Here is a 13,431-nt window from a genome sequence, read left to right as displayed (position 1 = left end):
TTTTGGAAAAACCAAGCCTAGTACAAGCACATGGCTCATTCAAGGTCACTGAGCTCCTTAGCATGAAAGCTGGGTCTTAAAGTGAGAGGATTTGGTTGCAGCCTCCCAAGCCTTTCTTTTCCTCTTTGCTACATGAACACTGAAATCCTTTCTAGCTCTCAAATACCACAGCTCCCAAAGTAAATGTCTCCGTTGTCTTATTTCTTCAAAATTTTATTTTGGAGGGAAATTGTTTTGAAACAAATTTTACTTAGACTGTATTTACTATAAAATAATACTTCAGTTTTTATAACTTAGAAATAGATTGAAAAGATGGTTATTAATTTTGGAACATAGAATGTGCAACAGTGTCCTGTATTTAGAATACCATAGCTAGTCACATAATTCAGCATAACCAAGGAAATCACTTTATTGGTGCTACCAATATCTAGGTGATACTAAACTGAAGAAAACTAAATAATTTTTCTTAGAAACATGATGGTTTAGGAATATTCATTCTGGTTCTACAAACAAAGACTTTGTTTCTTTTGAAAATCATTTCCTGATAGCTCAGTTGGTAAAGAATCCACCTGCAATGCAGGAGACCTGGGTTTGATCCCTGGGTTGGGAAGATCCCCTGGAGAAGTGAAAGGCTACCCACTCTGGTATTCTGGCCTGGAGAATTCCATGGCCTGTATAGTCCACGGGGTCACAAAGAGTCAGACATGACAGAGTGACTTTCACTTTCACTTTCTAAATTCTAAGGGATGTAGTTTCTTCATTTGTAAAAAGGAGTCTCAGATTACTTGACTTTAATGTCAAGGTAAAACAAAACACTCCCCTGCCCCCCACCCCACTCCCACATCCCCCACCCCCAAAAAACCAAAACAACAGATTTCACTTTATCAGGATTTATTAGCAGAGTTTTTGCTTTTGGGATGATGGAGACACACTTTCCCCTATTTCTCCTACTAAGAATAACTAAAACTCCTACATGTTATAAATAAAACAAGCTCTTGCACATTACAAATAAAACAGACCTAAGAAGATTCTGATTGATGGAAAGAAGAAGCCAGACAAACTTGGACATCAAGACCTAAGAAAGGACACATTAGTGAATTTCCTAAATTTTCTTTTTAGCCTTATCTCAGATTTGGAGCAGAAGCTGGCAATCCAATAATGCCAATCAATGGCTGCAGATAAACACAGCTCCAACCAACACCTTCTTTCCCTAGTCAAAGAACCAGGAAAGGGACTGCCAATCAAGAGTAAAACTTTTAGACAGTATGGCTCTCTTCTATTTACGCACCACAAAAAAACCTCTGGTCCTTCCCCCTATTTATGCCAGCAGAAGTTGCATGAATTAGACTTTCCACCTAATGAGGCTATCATGAAGTGTGACCAAGAATCAGAAAAGGCCAAGTAAGGAACAGGGACTTTCATCCCTACTGGCTGATAATGGGTCCACCCATTGTGATGACGGTGGTGAATCTACTCCATCTCCACCCAGCAGTAAGGAGGCACCCTTCACCCTCTCCCTGGGGTGGTGTCACTGGAGGCCTAGTAGAGACTCAGAACTTTTATAGTCACTCATTCAGCACTAACAAGGCCACCCCCACCTAAGGGTCAGTGGAGGCCAAATCCTACCCCTGCCCAGCAGTAAGGAAGGGCACCACCATTGTTAAGTATCAACAGGGGCCAAGTGGGGAATTTGAGCTTCTATGTCCTTCTGGCCTGTGATAAGGTGGAACCATCCTTCCATGCTAGAGCACTATCAAAAAAGATCATTTAAAACAGGTTTAAAATTTAAAAAAAATTTTATACAGAGTAAAAACCAAAGAGTAAAATTAAAAATATAAAAAAAATTTTTAAATGTGGCTTTGTTTTTCATAATTTATAAACTTTCTTCTCAAAGACACTTTCAGGCTCAAGTGTTTTCACTATCAAATTCAACCAGTTATTTAAAGAAATAACATCAAAGCACAGATCTGGAAGGAACATTTATATTTATAATATCTCTTTTCAGAGGTAATGACTTTTAATATTTTGACTATTTTCATCATATCTACTTTTAAAATACAAAATTGGAATTATGCCACATGTATTCTTATTTCATTAGTGTTGATGTGCAAATAATTTCCTCCTCTAAATTTACTTGTAGAGTATAATTTAACTGATTGTATAGATTTTATTGAGTAGACATACCATAATTGATATAATTAATTTCTTATTGTTGGGTAAGTGGATTTTTTTCCCATTACATTGTAATTCACGGCAAATAGAAGGGGAAAAGTGGAAGCAGTGAGATTTGATCTGGGTGCTCCAAAATCACTACCAATGGTGACTAAAGCCATGAAATGAAAAAGATACTTGCTCCTTGGAGGGAAAGCTATGACAAACCTAGACAGCACATTAAAAAGCAGAGACATTGCTGACAAAGGTCCATATAGTCAAAGCTATGATTTTTCCAGTAGTCATGTATGGATGTGAGAATTGGACCATAAAGAAGGCTGAGCACTGAAGAACTGATGCTTTCAAACTGTGGTGCTGGAGAAGACTGTTGAGAATCCTTTGGTCAGCAAGGAGACCAAAACAGTCAATCCTAAAGGAAATCAATCCTAAATATTCATTTGAAGGACTGTTGCTGAAGCTGAAGCTCCAATACGTTGATCACCTGATGCAAAGAGCTGATTAGAAAAGACCCTGATGCTGGGAAAGATTGAAAGCCAAAGGAGAAGCAGGCAGCAGAGAATAAGATGGTTAGACAGTATCATGGACTCAATGGACATGAATTTGAGTAAACTCTGTGAGACACTGGAAGACAGAGGAACCTGGCTCCTCTGTAGTGCTATAATCCATGGGGTTGCAAAGAATCAGACATGACTTCATGACTGAAAACCAACAGTAAAATATGGTTATTCATATTCCAAAATCTAAGAGTTAATAAGAAGGAGACTTGATCTAAGCCTGATTTATGTATCTTAAAACTGAAATTCCATCTTTTCCGGTGTTCCAGTTCACTCTGATTATGGTACTTTTATTTTCATCAGAATGTGACCCTGAATACAAATGGAAAGAAATTAGTTTTAGCTCTGCTCTCCCTCACTTCTTTCTTTCCCCTTTATCTCCCTCTGTCCCTCATTTCAGATATGTTTAAGTGCAAATAATTGATTTTTGTTGTCAAAAATCTCAAACGAAGAAAGAGGAGGAGATAGAATTTTGGTTGTCACAGTAACTCATATTGGAATCAGGAAATAGTACTTGAATTTTTTGTCTTCATTTTCTTCAACTATAAAGTGAAAAAATTGAGTTACTAGTTGTCTAAGGTTATTCTCATCTGCTAAATTCTTATGTTTTCCTTTCTTCAGGCCATCATAATGTTACTGAAGTCATGCATTCATAATTTTTCCAGTTTTTCCTGTTCTTTCACATGATTTTTCAGGGGTTTATTGTTTGTCTTTGTTTTATTATTACTTTAAAATTTTCTGGCATTATTGTTTGGTGTGTAAAGAACATGTGTGTGTGTGTGTGTGTTAGTTGCTCAGTATATGATGATAGTTTATAAATGGTATTTATTTATTTATTTATATGCTTCCCAGGTGGCTCAGTGGTAAAGAATGTTGATGATGATGATGCTAAGTCAATTCAGTTGTGTCTGACTTGTTGCGACCCTATGGACTGTAGCCCACCAGGCTCCTTTGTCCATGGGATTCTCCAGGCAAGAATACTGGAGTGGGTTGCCATTTCCTTCTCCAAAAAAGAACATGGGGGGATACGTTTTTCCATTGCCAGCATCTGGTCCCATCACTTCATGGGAAATAGATGGGGAAACAGTGGAAACAGTGTCAGACTTTATTTTTGGGGGCTCCAAAATCGCTGCAGATGGTGACTGCAGCCATGAAATTAAAAGGCGCTTACTCCTTGGAAGAAAAGTTATGACCAACCTAGATAGCATTTTGAAAAGCAGAGACATTACTTTGCCAACAAAGTCCGTCTAGTCAAGGCTATGGTTTTTCCAGTAGTCATGTGTGGATGTGAGAGTTGGACTGTGAAGAAAGCTGAGCCCCAAAGAATTGATGCTTTTGAACTGTCATGTTGGGAGAAGACTCTTGAGAGTCCCTTGGACTGCAAGGAGATACAACCAGTCCATTCTGAAGGAGATCAGCCCCAGGATTTCTCTGTAAAGAATGATGCTAAAGCTGAAACTCCAGTACTTTGGCCATCTCATGCGAAGAGTTGACTCATTGGAAAAGACTCTGATGTTGGGAGGGATTGGGGGCAGGAGGAGAAGGGGACGACAGAGGATGAGATGTCTGGATGGCATCACTGACTTGATGGACGTGAGTCTGAGTGAACTCCGGGAGTTGGTGATGGACAGGGAGGCCTGACGTGCTGCGATTCATGTGGTTGCGAAGAGTCGGACACGACTTAGTGACTGAACTGAACTGAAGATTTCTCTGTTTTTCTTCATCTATGCTGGATGGGTGGGAGAGTCAATCACTACTCTGAATTTCTCAAAGCGCCAAGTATAGGCTAGCTTACAAGGTATAGAACATGTACCAGCTCTTACTTTTTATAGCCATTTAGTCTATCTGACTCTTAGTTTCCTGATCTGTAAAACAGAAAATTATCTACCTCACAGTTTCCCTTGAGAAGGATTCAATAATGCGGTAATGAGCCAGAATGTCCTCTGTGGAATAGAAGTCAGTCCTGGAGCACCGTCCAAGTCACAGACTACAAAGGGCCTCTCACCACTAGATGGCAGAGTGAAGCATACTCTGTTCATCCTACACTGAAGTCAGTTGACCTTAGCTAGTCCAGCCTTTTATGACAAGCATCTATTTCTTTGCCATTTTCATTAATCTACCCTTGTGATTCCACTCCCTTAGCTCCCAAGACCTCCAGACTGATATTTTGAAGTTCTTCTTTTTAAGTTGTCAAGAGAAGGATTTTTTTGCCACATGTTTTCAGTTGTCCATCCCCGGTCCCTAGCTACTTGTTGGCTCACTAGCCTTGACTACTCAGAAGGGAAGGAAAGCATCTTGACCTGGAGAGTTTGGTCATTATCTTATCAAGTTAGGAGCCGATAACATACAATTTTTTTTACATACGTCCATATGGCTTGTCACTGTTTGAAGGTCTGACATCAAGGACATCCTGAGGGACTGAGTGTCAAGATAAAGAACACTGTACCCAGCACCTGGGGAGTCAGTTCACATTCACCCTGACCTCCCTGGAGTGGGGTGATTTAATACTTTATAATGGACAACAAAATCCTGTATAGTGTATGTCTGATCAGAATAGTTACAAATACAGTTCTTCACTGTTTGCTTTTTCTTTAGATAAACAACATTGGAAATCCATACATAAAAAAGAAATGAAGTTGTTTTCTTTTCTACTATGGTTAGAAAACTTGTGGTAACTCCGAGTCATGGAACAAGATTGAACACTCACAAGATTACTCCAAACACAGGGTTTTCCTTACAAATAGGCAGAGTAGATGGTGCTTCAAAGATGTTGTCTACAAAACAAATGTTGAGAATTTCCTTTCTAAAAGTATCTTCCTCAGAGTCCAGCTGGGATGTTCAAATTTCCCTTGTTTGGGTTTAAGGCATTATTACTCTGTGTACCCCATAAAAGTGTGTGTCCCAGAGGGTTATAATTTGATGTGAATTTGTTTTTAAATTTACTGTGTTAGCATGAGGAACTGGATTCCATGGATCCAGTAAGCTAAGTAAACTAAGCTAAGTAATAGCTGAGTTCAAGTTAAGATTCCTTAAACATAGTTAAAGTCTGTGTTTTGTTGGAGTTGGAGCAGAGAATACCTCAGAGGAAGAAGAGAGATCAGAGCAGCAGGTGGTATCCAAAAATATTGAGTTTCCACAAAGAAGAAGAGTAGTATAGGCTTAAGGGTTAGCAGAAGGTTAAATCAGATAATGTATATGAATTTTTTAGCCCAGAGCTTGACTCAAAGTATATCCTCAACAGTAAATAGAAGAGGTACTTTTTTTTTTAAAAAAAAAAAAAAGAACAATAAAATCAAGAGAAACAGAAAAAATTTTACAGTCACTACAATGTGCCTTGCAGATTGATGCTGGGCCACAAAAGAGAACAATACAGGCTTGGTTCTTGCCCTCAGGGAGCTAAACTTGGGTAGATGGGCAACTAACTACGAATTATGAGAGAGTGTATGGTAAATGCTGTGCTGGAGAAAGGTCAGAGCAGGGTGTTTGAGGAGTATTTAGAGTTTTCTAGAGAAGGTGATTTTCTCTTCTGTGACCTGAATGAGGAATGGGTGATGTGGGGAAAGAAGGAGAGCTTCAAACAGAGGAAACACATACATGAAAATCCAGAATGAAGACTGGGAAGGACATGCCTGAGAGCTGAAAAGAATGTTATTGTTGAAGGATAGAGTACTAGTGGGTCACTGTTTTGAAATGACGCTGAAGAGGTTGACGGAAGAAGGTAAAGTGGAAAGTGGTGGGCATAAAAGACATAGCTATAGCTGTTTGAAGCTGCAACTGCTGCTGCTGCTAAGTCGCTTCAGTCGTGTCCGACTCTGTGCGACCCCATAGACGGCAGCCCACCAGGCTCCCCTGTCCCTGGGATTCTCCAGGCAAGAACACTGGAGTGGGTTGCCATCTTCTTCTCCAATGCATGAAAGTGAAAAGGGAAAGTGAAGTCGCTCAGTCGTGTCCGACTCTTTGCAATCCCATGGACTGCAGCCTACCAGGCTCCTCCATCCATGGGATTTTCCAGGCAAGAGTACTGAAGTTGGGTGCCATTGCCTTCTCTGGAAGCTGCAACTAGCTTCTCCAAAGTGAGAAAATCCTTAGTCAGCAGTGCAAATCTTGCTAATTGCTTTTGGAACATTGATGCTACAACCAACTTTTGATGAGTTTGGGAGAAAACAACATTCTTATGACCACTTTCATTCTCTGAATCAAATACAATTGAAATGCTGTTGCTTCTCTCCTTACACTCTTCTCTTTCCTTCAGAAGGATCAGAGTGGTCAAAGGTCACTTGCATTTCCTGATGTCTACCACTGTGTGGTGCATATGATGGAAAAATTTGAATCTCCTGAGACTTTGTGATGTCTTCAAAGGAACCACCGATGCCCGTGTGGAAATTTGTTTTTGCACACGTGTAGAAATTTTTTGGGGGGGGCGGGGTGCTTCCCTGGTGGCTCAGATGGTAAAGCATCTGTCTGCAATGCAGGAGACCCAGGTTCGATCCCTGGGTTGGGAAGATCCCCTGGAGAAGGAAATGGCAGCCCACTCCAGTATTCTTGTCTGGAAAATCCCATGGATGGCGGAGCCTGATAGGCTACTGTCCATGGGGTCGCAAAGAATCGGACACTACTGAGCGACTTCACTTCACTTCACTTCACCACTGTGTGGCACCACAAAGAACAAGCAAGGGCCACTGGGCATAGAAGAGAAAAAAGCTGAATAAACAGGGAGTTCAAAATTAAAAAAAAAAAAGTATTCAGTACAAGTAAATAATACAATTCATGTCACATCCACTCCCACTCTCCTCCCAGATAACCAGTGTTAACAGATTGGTGTATGTCTTTTTCTACCTTTTGCTAAGACTGTTGCTACTGCTGCTGCTAAGTTGCTTCAGTCGTGTCCGACTCTGTGGGACCCCATAGACGGCAGCCCACCAGGCTCCCCGGTCCCTGGGATTCTCTAGGCAAGAACACTGGAGTGGGTTGCCATTTCCTTCTCCAATGCATGAAGGTGAAAAGTGAAAGTGAAGTTGCTCAGTCGTGTCCGACTCTTCACAACCCCATGGACTGCAGCCTACCAGGCTCCTCCATCCATGGGATTTTCTAGGCAAAAGTACTGGAGTAAGGTGCCATTGCCTTCTCTGACTAAGCACAAGTAAAGCTATATATACATACAAAGCTGTTCCCTTGTTTTTAAAAGGGGCTGTACTTCACACATTACTTTGAAACTTGTATTCTTATTTAATAATATATTATGGACAACATTCCAGTTTTAGAAACATAAATAATTAATCCAGTCTTTAATGCTGCATAGTCAGTTCAGTTCAGTTCAGTTGCTCAGTCGTGTCTGGCTCTTCGTGACCCCATGTACCGCAGCACGCCAGGCCTCCCCGTCCATCACCTTCTGTAGTATATTGTGCTGTAATTTAACCAACTGCTCCACTCTTGAGGGGGCTTCGGATTGTTCTTAGGTCACACTGTAAACATGCTATAATAAATGTGCATATATATTTGCCAGTTCTTACAGATGTTTTCTATGGGTTGTCATAGTGGATTCCAAAAAGTGGGTTGAATGAATCAACGTGTAACTATGACTCTGTATTTTCTCTTTTGAAGATACCACATGCTTTCCTTTTTTTCCCCTGAATCCTTGAAAGCAACCAATTCTCAAATTTTGGGTAGAGAGAGTGGTGATTCTTAGCTTTAATGCTCTTCTTATCAAGGCCATCAGCATTCAAACTTGTTGGTCTCAAAACTTACACTACCAAATATGATTGAGAACCTCAGAGAGCTTTTTCAGTAATAGAAGTAGTCTCTAGCAATAATTACCATACAAGCAATTAAAACCGAGAACTTTAAACATTTATGACTTCCTTCAAAAACAGCAATAATAAATGCATTATATATTAATATATAATATATTTTATGAAAAGCATTTATTATTTCCAAAACAAAAAATTATTGGAAAGAAAAGCATTGGTTTTCTTTTTTCCCCATTTCTTTAATATCCTGCTTAATAGAAGACAGCTGGATTCTGATATCTGCTTCTGCATTCTAGTAAGTTGTTTTGGTTGAATGATACAAAGAATACTGGGACTCACAAATATGTAGTTGGAAACAGGAGTATTTTAATAGAATTTTCATATAATTGTGGATATTCTTCTTTGATACTATATAAAACTTGACAAGAGGTAGTTTCATAAATGTTATATGCAATTTGGAATATAAAACCATATCAGTAAATGTATATTTTTAATACATTACAGTTCATTGCCCTATCTTGCTTCTTGAATGAATCTTTTTACTCATATATTGATCATTTAAAAAATATTGATTCTGTGAATTGTATAGGGTTTTCAAATGCAGTTGTTAACTTCACCAGCAATCCAATCTTTCAGTATTAGGAAAATATGAGGGCCTTAGTGGTAAATACTAGTTTTCTAAAATCCTAATTTCCACTTCAAATCTCAAAGGTTATCATTGGAAACATTGTTAATTATTTTCCTTGAAGTGACAGATTTACTTCATTCATTTTGAATAAAGCATTTCTGGCTCAGCTGGTAAAGAATCCACCTGCAATGTAGGAGACCTGGGTTTGATCCCTGGGTTGGGAAGATCCTCTGAAGAAGGGAAAGGCTACCCACTCCAGTATTCTGGCCTGGAGAATTCCATGGACTGTATAGTCTATGGGGTTGCAAAGAGTTGGACACGACTGAGAGACTTTCACTTCACTTCACATTTGCCAAATACTCAGTTATGAATAACTATAATATGCCTATGGAAAAGAGCCTCTCATGAAAAAGAGGCTCATTTAGTTTATAACTCAGTCTCACAGGTGTTTTTCTTGAGTCAATGATTTATACCCAAAGGTACACCTAATTTATTTATTCCCAAAAGATACTAAAAAAAAAAGTGCATTCAGTGGTCGGGATTTGAGAAATTCAGTATGTTTTCCTGTATCACCAAAAACAAAAACATTTTAAAATGTAACTGGACTTTTTTTTTCCCTCGAAAGTGACAGTGTGACAGTGAAGAAATCAGTGATGACTTCTACATTTTGGTTCTGGTGACTTGATTCAAACTGCTGCTGCTTAGTCACTTCAGTTGTGTCGGACTCTATGTGACCCCATGGACTATAGACCACCAGTCTCCTCTGTTCATGGAATTCTCCAAGCAAGAATACTGGAGTGAGTAGCCATGCCCCTCCTACAGGGGATCTTTCAAACCCAGGTTTTGAACCTGGGTCTCCTGCACTGCAGGCTTCTCCATTGCTTTTGTACCATCGGTGCAAATGCCAATACAGAGAAAAATAGATTTTGATTTTATTTTGAAAGTATTTTGACCCCATTAGCACCGTGAAAACGTTTCAGGTAATTTTAGGGGTACAACCAATGTTGAGGATTACTCTTTTGGATTCATGCTTCTTAAATGTTGCTGCTGCTGCTGCTGCTGAGTCACTTCAGTTGTGTCCGACTCTGTGCAACCCCATAGATGGCAGCCCACCAGGATGCCCCGTCCCTGGAATTCTCCAGGCAAGAACACTGGAGTGGGTTGCCATTTCCTTCTCCAATGCATGAAAGTGAAAAGTGAAAGTGAAGTCGCTCAGTCATGTCCGACCCTCAGCGACCCCATGGACTGCAGCCTACCAGGCTCCTCCATCCATGGGATTTTCCAGGCAAGAGTACTGGAGTGGGGTGCCATTGCCTTCTCCATCTTAAATGTTAATGCACACATAAATTATCTGGGGATCTTATTAAGATACAGATTCAAATTCAGTAGTCTTGAGGTAGGACCTGAAAGTTGCATTTGTAAAAAGTTCCCAGGTGAAGATAATGCTTTCTGTAGGTAGCTACACTTTGAGTAACAAGTCTCTAGACCCGCATTATCCAAACAGTAGCCACTAGCTCCATGTGACTACTTTAATTTAAATTTAAAGTAATTAAAATTAAATAAATATTCTCTTAGTCAGTCATATTAGCCACATCTTGATCACTCAAAGCCACCTGAGGCTAGTGTGTATCATGCTGGACAGAGCAAACAGAGCTTTCCACCATTACAGAAATCCATCAGACAATGATGTTCTGGATTGTTTACATGGAGTTAATAATGACAAGCCCATGTAGCTGAGCTTATTTAAATATTCATCAGAAGCTACTCTTCAAAATAGGTAAGCGTAATTTATGAATAACTTCATTTTTCTGATCAGTGTTAAAAAGACAAATGATTTAGGATTTTAAATAATGTTTAGACTCTGTAGTTTCAAGTTGCCTGATTAATTTCTTATAAATTTCTTAATGACATGTCTTTATGAGTTATATCAATTGATATTGCCAAGGCCATTGCATGATATTCTATTTTTTTGTGAAAGAAAGCATTCTACTTAAAAGTTTAAAAGATTAAGAGTGACTGATACAGAGATAGAAAAATTCATACTCACTGTAAATGATTTTTATAATCAAAACATAGTCTTCCATGCAACTCACAAGGAACAGTTTTGGTGAAAAAAGCTCCACTGGGGAGAATAAAAGGTTAGCCTCAAAGGTTAGCAGGACGGATAGTGTTTCTCCTGGGCACACGCCAGTGCAGACAGCGTGCTGAGAGGCATTCCTTGGAGTTCTTGGGCAGTTCTTGCTCCGATGAGAGCTGGCCAAACTCTGCATACTCCACCTGACTCAAGGAAACGTTCCAAGGTAGGCTTTCCAACAGCATTCCTAGTCTGCAAAGTTCACAAGCTGAGACGAGCCTGGTTGGAGTGAAGAGCAAAGTAAAAGCTAACAAAAATATGAGGAAAGTGGAGAAGGCATTCTAGACTGTACTGTGGGTTCTTCTTTAGGTTTTTTTCAGTCATCTCTCTATCCATAAGTACAGTCTGCTGTATACTGGTAAAGAATAGGTCGTAAATGAGATACACCTGAAACAGGCTTTTCTTTGTGGCTATGAGAATATGTCAGTGGCCAAGCACAAAGTCTTTTGTTGAGCATTCCAGTTTTAAAAGTGGATGTGGTGCTGGATTCTTTGGGAGAGATGAAAAATTCCTACCCTGTTAATGGTCTCTGTTTATGTACCTAACGTGCTTCCATAAAATTCTTCAGTCAGAAGAAAAAGAGTGTTCCATCACTCTTGGCCACTGGTTTGCCACTGCCCAGAAGCACAAGATTAGCAGCTCTTATAATTTCATCTCCCAGGGTAGGTGTAGATGCTGTTCTTGTCAGTTGAATTCGCATCTGAGTCGATGTACATGGCTTTGAAACTTTCCAGATATTAGTGAAATACCACGCAAGGGAGCAGAGTGATGAACTCCGCTGACATCTCCACCCGAGAAACATGTTTTCCTATTGCCACATTAGCTGTCCATCTGTGGTTTTCAGTCTGTAATTGACCATCTTCTCAGCCTGCCAGGTTCCATGTTCATGTCAGAGTCACGTCTTAACTCTGTGCTCTGTCTCCGACCCTAGAGTCGAACCCCAGGGGTCACCATTATTATGAGGGATCAGGCGAAGGGCATTGTTTTTATTGGTTTGTTGAGATAAAATAGGGACATTTTAGGTAAAAAGCAGAATTTCCTTTTGCTCTTTGATGTGGAGGTGGGGCAAGAGGGGAGGCCGATGTGCTGCACTAGGCTGGCATTCTTACAGACAAAATTCTGTAGGAGCTCAGTGCATAGTGCCTGTCACTCTCAGTCAGACTTGGCCTCTTCCATTCACACTGGTCCCTACCCGGGCAACTTACCTCAGTCACTCCATCTGCCTAGGTCCTACATTTGCTTGTGCAACTCCTTGTTTAGGGCATAAATCTCTTGTCAGCCTCATAGTCTAATATACCTCTGGACATCAGAGTGATAAGTGCTCAGCAGCACCACGGTAAGAAATGCCAGTTTGTAAAGGCAGGGACCTGGTAGCCAAGTTCCCCGCTACAACTTCTCAATGAACAACCATATTTATCAAGAAAACACTATGTGCCAAGCTATGACAAACCTAGACAGCATATTAAAAAGCAGAGACATCACTTTGCTGGCAAAGGTCCATGTAGTCAAAACTATGGCTTTGATTGGTTTTTCCAATAGTCATGTACGAATGTGAGAGTTGGACCATAAAGAAGGCTGAGCACCGAAAAATTGATACTTTCAAACTGTGCTCCTGGAGAAGACTCTTGAGAGTCCCTTGGACTGCAAGGAGATCAAACCAGTCAATTCTATAGGAAATCAATCCTGAATATTCATTGGAAGGACTGATGCTGAAGCTGAAGCTCCAATACTTTGGCCACCTGATGCGAAGAGCTGACTTATTGGAAAAGACCCTGATACTAGGAAAGATTGAAGGCAAAAGGAGAAGAGGGACAGCAGAGGATGAGATGGTTGGATGGCATCACCATTTCAATGGACATGAGTCTGAGCAAACTCCAGGAGATAGTAAAAGACAGAGAAGCCTGGTATGCTGCAGTTCATGGGATTGCAAAGAGTTGGACACGACTTGGTGACTGAACAATGAACAAGAACAACTGTGTTAGGCCATAGGTTAGGTGCCAGCAGATAGTGGACTTCCTAAAGTTATTTGTCAAGACAAGAAAATAAAAATAATACCTTATGGAATTTGCACAGCAACCAAATCTGTTAATGTGTATTAGGACTCAAGAGGCTTAATATTAAATAAAATGGCGTAAACCCTGAAGGGAAGCAGGAAAGATTTTTAGAATCTTCCATCTATCCTTCCTAAAAGGCAAA

The 13,431-nt window shown here is 40.1% G+C and overlaps 1 long non-coding RNA gene and 2 other non-coding genes across 3 annotated transcripts in view; all 3 read left to right on the top strand.

Annotated features, from left to right (window-relative positions):
- Nucleotides 1-13,431, top strand: part of LOC133249682 (uncharacterized) — a 177,763-nt gene that overhangs the window by 103,725 nt on the left and 60,607 nt on the right. The window lies entirely within an intron of this gene.
- On the top strand, nt 7,033-7,100 carry LOC133250135 (small nucleolar RNA SNORD42). Its single transcript, XR_009737245.1, has one exon. It is a non-coding gene; the product is annotated as a small nucleolar RNA SNORD42 (small nucleolar RNA).
- Nucleotides 7,157-7,228, top strand: TRNAC-GCA (transfer RNA cysteine (anticodon GCA)). The gene has a single exon. It is a non-coding gene; the product is annotated as a tRNA-Cys (tRNA).

This window comes from Bos javanicus, chromosome 6, assembly GCF_032452875.1.
Source record: "Bos javanicus breed banteng chromosome 6, ARS-OSU_banteng_1.0, whole genome shotgun sequence".
NCBI lineage: Eukaryota > Metazoa > Chordata > Mammalia > Artiodactyla > Bovidae > Bos > Bos javanicus.
Note: the sequence above shows the minus strand (reverse complement) of the source record. Positions and strands in the feature narration are given on the sequence as shown.